Genomic DNA, 14438 nt, shown 5'->3' with positions numbered 1-14438 from the left:
ACATTAGTGTTGAGAGAGCAAGAACATAGATGATCCAAAATGGATTACAAACAACTGCGAGTTGGTTATGATGTTTCAGTGTTGCTGAACAGCTGTTGTGACTCGCGAAACTCGTGCTACACACTGTGAGATCAACACATGTTCCTTTGAATCTGCAGACCTAACAAGTTTTAGTAGTTCACATCGGCCAAACCCTTGTGACTTTACTTCAATAATTAAATATTCCAAGAGACAGAAAAAGGGGTTTACCTCATAGCTTTATCATAATAAATGCATGTTAATGAGTGCAAAAAGGATAAGAGGATGGGTGGAAATGTAAGGAAAAGTTAAGTAGATTTTGTGCCCAACATCTCCCCCCAACTAGCCTTCTACATGCCCTCATGTAGCTTGTCGCCTCCGGAGGTCTAGGGTAGATCAGTTGCGGCCCTCGTGGAGCTGGGCAAGATCATAGTCCTCTACCATATCTGTTTGTGGAACCTTGTACCCCTCTGAAAGAAGAAAGTCTTCGACCAATCATCTAGTACATTATATGCTGGGGTATAGTGCTCCACTGGCAACCAAATGACAAGGAACCTGAACCGGATTCCCATCCATCGAACCCCGCATGTTTGGACACATGCCACGTATCTTGGCACCCTACTTAGTACCTGTAAAAATTTGGTACCCGAAATGGTTCCTTGTTCCGGATAGATGTAGGTGACATCATCCACCTTTTCTGGCAAGTGACGAGGGCCTCATCGTGAAACGTGAATATTTGTTTGACACAAAGAACAATGCACCACCTTTGTGTCCTCAGCATATGTTTTCTGTTTCCCTCAATCTCTAAAAATGTGTTGTGCTTATTGTACATAGTCACTGACCTCTCATGCTCTCCTCTCATCATAAGAGGCTTTGTGGTTTGATTTGACTCAAATGTATTAGAAGCCTTCTGCTAGCTTATCTGATTGAGGGTGTAGGAGGTGAAAACCCTTAAATGAATTTACCCCACATATGGTACCGATTAAATTATTTGTCAGCACGCAGGAGATATCCATGCAGATAAAGCTCACACATCAAGTGTTGAGTTAATAAGTCATTAGCCCTCAATATCCGAACGACCTGTATGCCATCCTCAATCTCGTGACTAATTTCCTTCTTAATGCTCTCCAAATAGAAGAAAATAAATTTCTCATGCAAGAACAAATCATAGTTAGAAGCGGGAGGGCGGCATGCCACTACCTCTTATGCCAGGTTGAACATATGTTCTTCGTTAAACTTCAATTCTATCATTTGTTCCTCCAACCGTTCCACCTTGTGTTGCTATTTTGCATGCCTTAATCACAATATGTCCACGCACTCCACATATTTGAATATAGCCTTCATGTCTATTCCTAGGCTCTCTATAATTCATTCTGATATCAGGCCATGGTGGATTTCTAGGTTTGAAGTTCAGTTGTCAAGGAGAACTCACGACCCTCGAATAAATGCTCGATAGGGTTTGAATGGTAACATAAGTTTTCACCACATTGTCCACCTGTGTTTCTGCTTCGGCCACTGTGGCTTTGGGCTTCTTAGTCTACCATCTATATTTCCTCACCTATTTCTTTAGGTGGTGCACCTATCTTCTCAGCCTCTGAACCTCTAATTTTAGATGCATCATATCCTTGAATTGCAATTAATATTTCTTTTAAATGGGTGGCCTTCATTGCTTGCACAACTTTATCCACTCTTGCTTCACAACCTCCTCATCTGACCCTGCAGCCCATCCAGTGGAAGGTGGATCACTCGGGGGAATATCTATTGGGCCAACTATCGGGTTCTCCTCCCTCGGTCCCTCCCTCTTGATTGTTTCTTACTTAACAACCACCTCAAATGACCTTGCCACTAGTTCATCAGGTGGTGGATTACTTGAGTGAGTATCCATAGGTTCATTTGTGGGGACCATCCTGCTTGGTCACTCTTCCTCAGGAGAAACTTCTTCCTTCTTGACGATTACCTCGACATGTCCCAGAGTCATTTCAGCGGGTGGTAGATTGACTAGAGGAATATCCATTGGAATTTCAACTAGAATCTTTCTTCCTAGTTCCCCGATTTCAGAAGCGCCCACTTCCTCTTCTCTTCTGGGTTCCAAGGCACTTGTTTCCGAACAATGCCTAGCTCACCCAATTGTTGTTCTTGTGGCTATGCGGTGTGTTCTTCCTCCCTCTGTCCTTCGAGATGGTCTTGCTGGGAGTCTGCAGCCAATAGACTGACGACAACCAGACCTTTAATCGACCCATCAAACATCAGAATAGGAGGAACATCAATCTCCTCCTCTATTCATCGAGAAGAGTGAGACACCCTCACTCCTCTCGAGATGGATGAACAAAAAGAAAATTGAAAAATGTTTTATGCTTGGTCTATCCTAGCCCCGGCTATGACCTCGAGCTCTTTTCCTTTATCTTCAACAGCTCTTCTTTGAGCTGAGACTTCCTCCCATGTGGTCTCCTATCCCATGGTTGACACTTGTTCTTGTGGAACAGTTTCAACATCAGGATTTAATTCCTCTTCAATTTCTAGTGCCGGACGGGTTGGTGGCGGTTCTTGTGTGACACCATCGCCCGTATATAACATTTCTTGAGTAGATGGTTTTGGCACTGTTCCCTCCAACATGAAATTAATGAAAGTGGACTCCTGTATCACCGTGCCAACCCCATCCATTATGTCTATAGTTTCTCCTTTTGTCGGTCCCACGATTTCTTCAGCCTTGGCCCTCTCTTTCCCTGGTCCATCTTCCTCCATTGGCTCCATAGTCGAAGCTGGTTCTTATGGAGAAGGCTCGGCTGTGGCACTAATGACTTCTTCCGTTCCAACTCCTTCCATGATCAATCTGTCTTCCTCCATCAACCCCATAGATGAGGTTGGTTCTTGTGGAGTAGCCTTGGCTGTAATGTTGACAATTTCTTCAATATCAACCCTTTCTTGCTGCAGCACTTCTTCTCCCAAATGTTCCACAGTCGAGGTTGGTTCTTGTGTAATAGCCTCGGCTGGTCTTTCTGCTTCAAGCTCCCTATTTTTCTCCAATTCCTCAGTCTCCATTTCCATTTCCTCCAGTTCTTCTTAGTCCACATGTTCATCTTCTTCTAGTTGTTCTTCCTCCATTGCTTCCACCTCCTCTCCCCTAGCAGTTATAACAACTTCTATCTCTTCCTCTATTGATTCCTATAATGTTTCCCACGGGATTTGGAACCAGACTAGTGCATGCATAACTAGTAGCTGAACCAACCCATGGTTGGTGATGACTACTGCAACTTGTTGTGAGCGCCGAGCAGATTGCACCATCAGCTGGAGGCTTTTTAACAGGAAGAAAGGCATGTTTAATAAGAAAGCTTCTGACTATGGAAGCCAAAGGTGAGCCAACACTCTGAAGTGATATTTAAATATGGTGGTGTACCTCCCTTCACAAGTTATATATCTCATTAAAAAACTTGCTACATCACCCCATGGGTGTAGTAATGAATTTTGGTCATATCCTCAGCCTTTTTGGATGACGCTCTCACCATCTTGCAGAAATGCTTCGGGGAACTTCGAGAGGGAGGTTCTTCATGAAAACCAGCTTGTCCTTGCTGGGGTAGTCCATTGACCTCTGCGATAGCTTCCTTTGTGACAAGGACTTCTATCCCTCTAACCCAAGAGCTCTCTTCGACTAAATTGAGTTTGAATTCTATTGCAACTCCTTCATCGAACCCCTGCAACCTGTCAAGATAAACTTCCCAACCTGCATTTATGAAGATCTACCATACTTCCCAGTTGTTTCAGACCACTGATGTATCCTCCAGCTCGTGGTGCACATAGAACCCACCCATCGTTGTAGAAATGGCAACAGCACAGTTGACGCAGTCGGCTGGTAGGGGGAGAGTAGTAGCAATCCACATTAATAGCAGCGATGGTAGCAGCATGGTGGTCGCGGGGTAAAAGGGCAGTGAGAGTGGCTGGTAGGTCTCGGGAAATGCAGCGAATGATGGTGAGTTATGCAGTACAATGGAATAATTACAGAAATTAAATGCAATGCATTGGGAAAAGATCAATAAGGTATTGGTGTACAAATTCAAATTCCAATGCATCGTGGTCATTATTACGAAATCATGATATTTTTTTATTACCGTTCGCGTCAGATTTGGTAATGATGTATCATTAATATGGTTTAAGTATGCCATCGTTTATTTATGATGGGAACCCCCCCCCAACTTAAATGTGGTTGTTCGCGACACATACTTGTCTCTTTAATTGAATATTTTAATTAAATCTGTAAGAGTCAACGAAGGCATACCTAGCAACCTACCTGGCTGTGGAGTAACAACAGTGGCGGAGTAACAGCACCAGCAGAGTAACAATACTGATGGTGTAACAGCACAACAGAGTAAGAGCACCAATGGAGTAACAACAACGGCAGACTAACAGTAATGATGGAGTAACAACACTGACAGGGTAATTGCAACAATGAAGTAATAGCACCATTAGAGTAACAACAATGGTGGAGTAACAACAACGACAAAGTAATTGCAACGGCGAAGTAACAACATCGACGGAGTAACAGCGCTGACGGAGTAATAGCACCAGCGGAGTAACAACATCTGACACTTCGAAAAAAAATTTAGGAGTAACAACATTAGTTATTACTTGGAAAAATTTCTTTCAGCTTCTCCTTGTCATATTTTGATTCTTATCCCTGCAAAAGACAAACTAGTAAGTTGTAAGTAGAGAGCATTCTCTGCACCAGCAACCATCAAACTAGATTTATTAGAGAGATGTTTAATGAAGGAATCCTTAGAAGATGGATGGTGGTATAATTTCAAACGGTGTCCATTCACTAGGGAAGAAGTACGAGTTTCATCTATTTTAACCAATCTGGTTGTTCTATTGTCAAACACAACATCCACTTCATAGGGTCTCATCCAATGAGTGCAAAGCTTTCCTTTAAAATCCTTGAATCAGGGGTCACAGAGAAATGCCCAATATCGTGTATGAAACACCTTGTTCTTGATAAATTTATCATGCCACTTCATTCTATGTTGTTGAATAGGAGTAGTTTTCTAGATAACCATTGAATGGATCCCATCTAACTCACTGAGTTGTTCCAATTGGTGTTTCTGGGCCTCTAATAAGTATAATCCCACTTCAAAAGCTATTATGAGTGTGTTGATCTCAAATTCTACTAGAAACAAGGGGAATTTCCCATAGACTAACTCAAATGGTGAAAACCCGGTTGTATTCTGCCATGTTTTCCTATATGCCCAAAGAGCTTCTGGATGTTTTTGAGACCAATCCTGGTGATGACTTCCTACAGTTTTTGTCAAGATATTTTCCAATACCTTATTTGTACTTTCTACTTGTCCATTCGCCTGGGGGTGGTAAGGAGTTGTCACTTTGTGTTTAACCTCATATTTCTGCATAGGCCTTCCAATCATGTGGGATGTGAATTGTGCTCCCCCATCTGAAATGATCTCCCTTGGAGTACCATATTGGGAAAAAATCTCTTCAAAAAGAAAATATGGAACCACTTGTTTTGTTGCTTTCGCAATAGCTCTGGCTTCCACCCACTTAGTCACATAATCAGTGCAGACCAGAATGTGAACCTTTTGATGAGAAGCTGGGTTGAAAGGTCCAACGACGTCAATTCCACACTTCTCAAAAGGCTTGAGGACTATCTAGGGCTATAGTGGCATCTCATCCGATTTCCCAGGCTGTCCCATCCGTTGACAACTGTCACATCTTCAGACATAATCTTGGGCATCACGAAAGATAGAAGGCCAGTAGTACCCCATTTGCAGCACCTTGTAGCTTGTTCTTTTATCTGCAAAATTTCCTCCACAAGGGCCATCATGGGCAGCCTTCAGTATCTCATAGATTTCATCCTCTGATACACAGAGCTGAATCTGCTAATCAACCCCTTTATGAAAGAGGTACCCTGCCATCCATGAATATCAGGTACTATGATGAATAATTTTCTGCTGATCCTTGTATGACAAATGACGAGGTACCTTCCCTGTAGCAAGATAGTTAGCAATATATGCATACCATAGAGTGTTAGCAGAAATTGCAAAGAGATGCTCGTCTGGAAAACTATCTTCAATGGGTGTACCTTCAACATTATTTTCTAGCCTAGACAAAAACTCAGCAACCATATTGTCCTTTCCTAGTTTATCTACTATGGCAATGCCAAATTCATGAAGTAACAAAATCCATCTTGTAATAAAACTAGGAGTAATGGGTTGATTCATCTAATACCTGATTACTATGTGAGAAAATATGTATGAAGGTTGGATACTAAGTAATATAATGCTGGAACTTGTTGATGACATAGATGATAGTAAGGAATTCCTTTTCAGTCACTATGTAGTTTAACTTAGCAGGAGTCAAGTTCTTACTAACATAGTAAGTTTCATATGGTACCTTATCCACTTGTTGTCCAAAAACTGCCCCAATTGCTATCTAAGAGGCATCAACATGAATATGGAATGGTAATGTCTAGTCCAGCCCTCAAAGGATCAGAGTGCTACAAACTAGTTCCTTGATCTTCACAAAGGTTGCATCACAGTCATCTATCCACACAAAATCTACATATTTTGTCACTAATTCAAAAAGTGGATGTGCTATTTTAGCAAAGTTTTCTATAAAGCACCTGTAATAACCAACACAACCAATAAAGCCACATACATGTGTGGGTGTTTTAGGTATCAGGAAGTTCAATATTACTTTTATCTTAGTTGGATCCATTCGAATTCCAACAGTGAAAAGTAAATGTCCCAAGATCATTCCTTCCTCCATCATCATGTGGCATTTTATTGTACTCAAAGAGACATGCACCCATTTACATATTTCAAGAACTTTTTCCATATTTTCCAACCCCCCCTCGAATGAATCCCTGTATGGAGTGAAATCATCTATACAAATATCAACATTGTCATCTACCAGATCAAAGAAAATCCCCAAAATTTCCCTTTTGAATGTTGCATGTGCATTACAGAGACCAAATGGGAGGACCCGTTATGCGAAAGTTCCCCAAGGGCATGTAAAAGTGGTTTTATCCTCATCTTTGGAAGCTATCTAGATCTGGTTGTACCACTAAATCCATCCAGGAAGGAGAAGAACTTCTTGCCAACCAAAGTATCCAAGACTTGGTCAATGAATGGTAACGAAAAATGGTCATTCTGCATTTCCTTATTTAATTCTCTGTAATCCACACATATCCGCCATTTATCGATTTTCTTGGGGATAGTCGCCAATAGGGAGACCCATTGGCTATCCGAAACGGGGTAGATAAATCCCACATCTAGGAGCTTTTGAAGTTCTTCCTTGACAATGTTTTTCAGAGGACCGTTCATACTTCTCTGGGGTTGTCTCATAGGATGACAATCCTCTTTGATGTATATATGATGGGTACATAGATTGGCAAGAATCACTTTCATATCTATGTAGTCCCAGGCGAAGGCTTCTTTATGTTTTTGAAGAACATCGAAGAGTTGTTTCATCTGGGATTCTGACAGATCTGGATTAATATTCAGGTTCTTCCCTAGCACTATTTCCATAGAAATGCTATCATGGGATGGAGTTGTAGGTAGCTCATCAAACCCATCTGGTATTCCAATATTTTCTTGCGTTTCACAACTCAAGACAAACTCTAGGATTCGTTGATTTGAATATCAAACAGGACAGGGATCACTAGTAAAAGTAGTAATTTTGTTGTCTTCTATTTCTATTTTCAACTGAAGGGCCTGTCCAATAGTAAGGACTAGTCTTAATTTCTCATTTTCAGATTTAGATTCTCCTTTGGAAAAGGTTTCTTACAGCCAGCTAGTTTCACTGATGGGCTAGGTTCTGTTATCACTCAGGTTGTCCCTTAGCTCCTTGAGGGATATGGCCGAGGTAACCACAAAGCAATCTTTGGACTACAGGTGGTAGCCCACCAGCAGTTAGAGAGGGTTCTCTCTTTAGGATTTAGCTTTGTTGATGATGATTTTAGGCTAGTTATTGGGTACAAGGGGTTTTGTTTTAGTTTTGGTGGGATGGATGATGCTTTCAAGTAAAAAGGCAGAGATAGCATGAAAGTTTTAGAACCATTGGGCATGGAGTCAAGGAGTAGGACTGCTGGTGCATTTTCTTGGTCACAAGAGGGAATATGGAGCAAGCTAGCTGCACATGAAACAATTTTTCAAGCTAAAGGATGGAGTGAAGGCTAGGAATGAGAGGCAGTTAAGAATATCTCGTTCAGCTTAGCAGAGGGAAGGTGAATGAGCTCTATCTAGGAGCAGTAAAGAATCCCTAGATAACTGTCAAACATGAATGAATTACGGGAAATATGAGCCACAGGGAATTCATATTCATTTCTAATTCAGATGAAAACATATAGAAACAACAGAAATTGATCATAGAGGGCAATTAAACCAATTCTAAACTATTCATTCTTTCTGCTATTTTGGATGGTACATCAATGGAAAACAAAGGTAAGAAACACTTATTGAGTCATGTTGCAGCACAAGAATTCCACATTCAATTCTTCAAAACATTCATACACAATCATTCCTCCAAGCTTTTCAGCAGAGTTTGATTAAGTAAAACATCAAGTATACAGAGCGAGTCTCTCTTGGAGCTATATAACCAACCAACCCTTTTTACAGTGAATTAGGGTGGTTTTTATAAGTAAAATATCTATAAAGATCAGATCTCAGACAGATCTGCTGTAATAAGTGTCTTTAACCTAATACATGTGTTGGGCAATTTCTTGGACTTAAATTGCTGCATAAATTATCGACCAGGGAAACTCGTAAGCTTGTGATGATGCCAGCGCAATATATGCAGGAGTAGGCAACTAACCTATGTCTAACTAAATTATTTACGATTCAATATAATATGCAAGGGAAGAGGCTCCTAACTAAGGAGGTCCTGGTTGTCCTTCCTTACAGTATCATAGAGAAATCATTCCTAAAACTAAAAACTTAAAATGAAAACAAGAGAATGAACTTAGTTATTGTTTAGATTCAAGTAGAGAGAGAGACTAACTTAGTCTCTTGATTGTCCTCTCATGTACTAATCCAAACTAAACTAAGAGTCATTCATGAGCATAAGAAATGAAATGACTTGAAACAAAAGAATGAATTTCAATTACCATATAAATCATTGGAGAGAGAGCCTAACTTAGACTCTTGGTATCTCCTCATATGATACTTGAAACGTAAAAGCAAAAGAATGAATTTTAATTATCATGCAAATCAAATAGAGAGAGAGAGCCTAACTTAGACCCTTGGATATCCTCTCACATGCTGATAAGATTCTAATTTAAAACTCATTCATCAATCGAATCCTTAAACATCTAAACAATGAAATGAAACAAGATCTAATATGAAATAAAATGTTTCTCTCATCCTTTTAGAGTGAGCTCAATTCTCTTAAGAACAAGACAAATTATTCCATGTACTACATTAAGAAAACTTATATCTAAAACTACATAAATTCATATCCTACATTCTAAAACTACATAATGGAAATATATGAAAAATGAAGCCTTATTCTATTCCATCATCAATTGGATACAATGCTCTAAGAGTCCTCTCCTTTGGAATGGAGGAGGTACTCCTATTTATACAAAAACTTATGATAACAACCTCATAAATGTAGACCCACTATTCTCTCCTTTGACCCACATATTTCTCAACCAATGATGACACATAACCCTATCCTCCATGATCTCCTCCATGAGGTCCATGATCTTCGCCATGAAGCTTATCTTATCAAATTCGAATTTGATCATTCAAGGCCACATAAAGATGCCCTGGAAGCTTCCTTTGTGCCTACACATGTCAACAAACTCATGCTAATTGTTAGGTATAAGTTTAAGCCATAAATTCACTTAAAAATGTTAAGAATTAATAAACTTTGGAAAAGTATTGTTAGAACCCAATAATGAGGTAAATGTAATGATATGGAGGTGGAATGGAGGTGACATGAAGGTAAAATGTGAAAATATTGGTGAATAATGGAGTGAAAATAGGGACTATTTTGAGGCCCAACATCTCCCCCAAACTCAAGATATTGCATGTCCTCATGAAATCAATGGTATTACATGTCCTCATGCAATCTATTACATTATGTTTTGGTACTTGAGCTTTGGCTCGAACTCTGCATGATATCATTTACTTAACTTTTGCAAAGCATTTTTGATGAATTACAACTTGGTTGGTTCTTGTGTTTCAACCATATTTTGTTTGTTGCATTCAATCTATGACCTTTGCATAATGATAATGTGCTTTTTATTGCAGAGTATTTTTGTTGGAATGCATCATGGTTGGTTCTTGTGTAACAACCATGCTTGTGTTGGCATTTTGTTGGAATGCATCATGGTTGGTTCTTGTGTAACAACCATGATTCTGTTAGCATCCAATTAACTTTTAAATACTTTTGACAAAGCTATTTGTATGCTCATGTAATAGTGAATATAGCTTGAAGGTAAGTGGGGTTAAGAATGTGATATATGAATGTGGATGTTATATGAATGTGATATATGAATGTGGATGTATCCTTCCCCTTAAACGGATGATTTGGGAAATTATGTGAAATGGGGAAAGCAAGGAAAAAGGAAGTGAAGTTTTTCCAAAAATTATTATTCTAACTTTTCAAGGAATTTAATGATTAAAAGTTAGAAAATATCATACCTTAACCTACCCTTTGAAAATGGATGAGAGTTGTGCACGTGTGGCTGCAAGAAATTTTGTTCATGGTCTTCTTTACTTGGTTGGAAAAATCATGCATGAATCATGCATGTGTAGCTGCCACAATTCTGCTCTAAATCTGCTTCTTCAAGCTGTGGATGAAAGATGAATCTGTGTTATTGTATCGGCTGCTGGATCCTCTGCTGCTGGATGAAAAATCTGAGGAGTCTGCTGATCATGGCTGAAAGTTGTATCTGCTGTTGGATGATGAATCTGATGAGTCTTGTTGAATATGGTTGAAAACATATAAGGCTTGGAAGGTATACAAAATATAGAAGTTACATTTTCCTCCCGGCCTTATTTATTCACTTGTCCTCAAGTGAAATACAATGTATACAATGAATGGAAATTGGCTTCATCTGCTACAAAATATGGGTCTTCAAGTCTTCAACACTCGATGGCACAAATCTTACTATGTGATTAAATGTGTCAATGTCGAACATAGCAAGAAGTTGTTGACTTAGTGGCCGTTAATGAATGCCCCTAGTCAACACAAGAGCTCCCACCATTGATTCCAATGGGAGTCAGGATGCCTAACACATCTTTGTAGGTACGAATAAATTTGTCGTAGTCGAGTCACCTACAAGATCCAACGAACAAGGGATATTATTGTACTCCCATTGTTCATTGGCAAGAGTACTTGCCATTAAGGCATGCAAGCCTCTAGGTGTTTTTTCAATGATACATAGACTCTAGGACTTTGACTCAAGCAGAGTTTTATTGGTGGAAATGAAGGGGAATGATAATGACAAAGAAAATGGATGGATGTAAGGAAAATGCATGGTGGATGAATAAGAACCCTTGCTGTGAAAAATGGATATGGAAATGTCATGCTTTATGGATGTACAATTGGTGGGATTCAAAATCTTTTCAGAAAGGGAGGTGGAAGGTAGTGGTTGTGGAGATGGATTTGTCTTGAGAATTTTTTTCATGAATTAGTCTTTGGAAGACCAATTGTGCACATAATGTAATCTCCTGAATGATCACTTTGATTATCCTGTAACCTGTAAAAAACTTGGTACAAAGAAAACATAAGTGTGCTCAAGAAGAATTGCGCATATCCTTCATGATTCTTACGCAAAAATTTCGTACCAAATAAAAAGATCAAAGAAAATCAAAGCGTTGAATGTAACTCAATTCATGATATCAATTTCAATCCATTCTTCAAAATAACCATGTAAAATACTACTCCCTGTCAGATAACTCATGAATGTGCTTCGCAATTCTGTTCTGTAAAGCATACAAGAATCATGTGATGAGTTTATGCCATCTTGATGCTATCGAGAATTGAATCCTCCAATTGATTTTTTTAAAATTTGTTTCCAAGTATTCCATTTTTCGAATCTCTGTGAATTTTGTGAAAAATTTTTTAGAGATTTTTTTAAATGAAAACATAATTTTTTTAGATGTTTCATTAAACAATAAATTAAAAACATAGATTTTTAATTTATTATTTAAGTGAAATTTTTTATATTTTTTTATTTTTAAATGAAAAACAACAAAATTTTATTTGTTAAAACCTAATAAAAAAACTATTACTAAATTAAAGTTAGCTCTTTTTTCTTTAAAAAAAAAAAAAAAAAACAATAAAAATAAGAATTTTTTTAGTATACAATCCTATTAATTTATTAATATATTAATATAATCATAATATAATAATATATTAATACGGTTAATATAATTAATACAATTGTGTTAATATAATTAATACAATTGTATTAATATATTAATATAATTAATATATTAATATAATCATAACATATTAATATAGTTAATCCTATTAATATATTAATAGAATCATAATTAATATAAATTAAATATGTAAATCAAAACAAATCAATCGTTAACTAATTATAACTAAATATATACATAAAAACAAATAAATATAAATCTAAACAAATAAAAAAATAAATTTTTTTACTAAAAATATACAAATATATATCAAAAGAAATGGAACATTTATAAACATAAATCAAAACAAATAAAAAAAAACAAAAAAAAGAAATATAATATATAACAATAAATACAAAACAAATTTGGTCTAAAAATGGAAAAGAAAAATCCAAACAAAACGTGAGTGTTGGAAGGGATATACTTTGATGGTGGCCGGTTCCGCTGAAGCACCTCTCTGACTGGCCGCTGTTTCTAGTGCTGCAAGATATTCTTGCCGATTTTCGGCTGCCCTCTGTCTTTCCTTCTCTAATGACCGAGCTAGTTGTGCTTGCTCAGCCCTATGACAAGAAACCTGAGCTTCTAAAACTGCCATTCGAGATAATGTCTGGGATAGACGTTCATTCATAGCTCTTTCTCTTTCTTCTGTTGACGCAGCTTTTGCCTCTGCCTCCTGAAGTCGTGAATTAAGCGCCCTCTCAACACCAGACCATGCTTCAGCACGCATTGCTGCGCTTTCCTGCATTGCTTCAATTTGCCGCAGTAATGGCCTTGTGGACTCGGGTACTCTCAATACTAACTCTTCATATCGCATCTCAGTTGCCTGGAAACGCTTCTGAAGATGATCAATCTCACTTCGCAACTTGTCTTCACGAGAGGCCGCCTGGCGCTCTGTATTGCTAAGAGTCTCCCTCAATTCTTCAAGTGCTTGTATAAGTGCTGCCTCTCGTTCTCCACCTTCATGTAAACGATGCTCAAGCTCTGTTTTAGCTTCGCTATTTGCACGTGCCTCTGCAAGTGCCTGTGCATCTTTTGCTTCATTTAGTGCATTTGTGTAGAATTCCTTTTGTGCAGCCAATTCTGCTTGACTACTTTCAACAGCTTCTTGCAAAGCCTTTTCTGTCGCTGCCTTATCCTTTTTAATACTTTCTACCTTCGCTTCTTCAACCTGTAACTTGGAATTCAACCGTTGCTTCTCTTCTTCTAAATAGCGAATCTGAGCTCGTAACTTTCTCATCTGAGCTTTTTGTGCAGCTTGCTTTTTCGAAAGCTCTTCACCTTCAGCCATAACTTGCTTGATAATTTCATCCTTTTCTTTTAACAGAGCAGCAGCGTCACTTTTCCTACTTTGTTCTCGTCGGAGTGTGTCTCTCTCCTTTTTCAAAGCATATACCTTCCGTTCAAGGGCTCCAAGGCATTGCTGGTATTCATCCCGTAGTGCATCAGACTCTGCCTCTGAAGATCTCTTCTTCAGATCATCAATTGTGTTTCTGAATTGTTCATTTTCAATCAATAGCCTTGAAATCTCGTCTGCTTTTGCCTGTGCTTGTTTCGCAACACCTTGTAATGCTGCTTCCATTATTTTCATCTCTGCCTTGAGCTTCTCAGCTTCAGACTCACTTTCTCCAATGAGAGAAAGGGCTGACGGTTGACTAACAAGGAATTTTTAATTTTTTTTTATATTTTTTTAAACAACAAATGTTAAAAGAAAATATTAAAAAACATTATTTTTTTTTATTTTGTATGTTGATTTAATTCATTGCTTTAGATTTTTTGTTAAACAACAAATTAAAAAAAACACATTTTTTAATTTGTTATTTGAATTTTTTTTTAAAGTTGTAAAATCAACAATTTTTTTTAATTAAAACCTACTATTAAACAATAGCTATAATGAAGTTAGTTTTGTTTTTCTAAAAAAACTAAAGAAATGGTTATTTTTTATTTTTATTTTTAATAATAATATGTATATATGATACATATATTAAAATATATATATATATATATATATATATATATATATATATATTTTAAATCTAAAATTAA

The 14438-nt window shown here is 37.8% G+C and overlaps 1 pseudogene; it reads right to left on the bottom strand.

Annotated features, from left to right (window-relative positions):
* Positions 1–3449: 3449 nt before the first annotated feature.
* Positions 3450–14054, bottom strand: LOC149186905 (golgin candidate 5 pseudogene; annotated as a pseudogene).
* Positions 14055–14438: the final 384 nt, after the last annotated feature.

This window comes from Pinus tabuliformis, chromosome 3_1, assembly GCF_031772625.1.
Source record: "Pinus tabuliformis cultivar Carrire ecotype Pingquan chromosome 3_1, CPIR1, whole genome shotgun sequence".
Classification (NCBI taxonomy): Eukaryota; Viridiplantae; Streptophyta; class Pinopsida; order Pinales; family Pinaceae; genus Pinus; species Pinus tabuliformis.
Note: the sequence above shows the minus strand (reverse complement) of the source record. Positions and strands in the feature narration are given on the sequence as shown.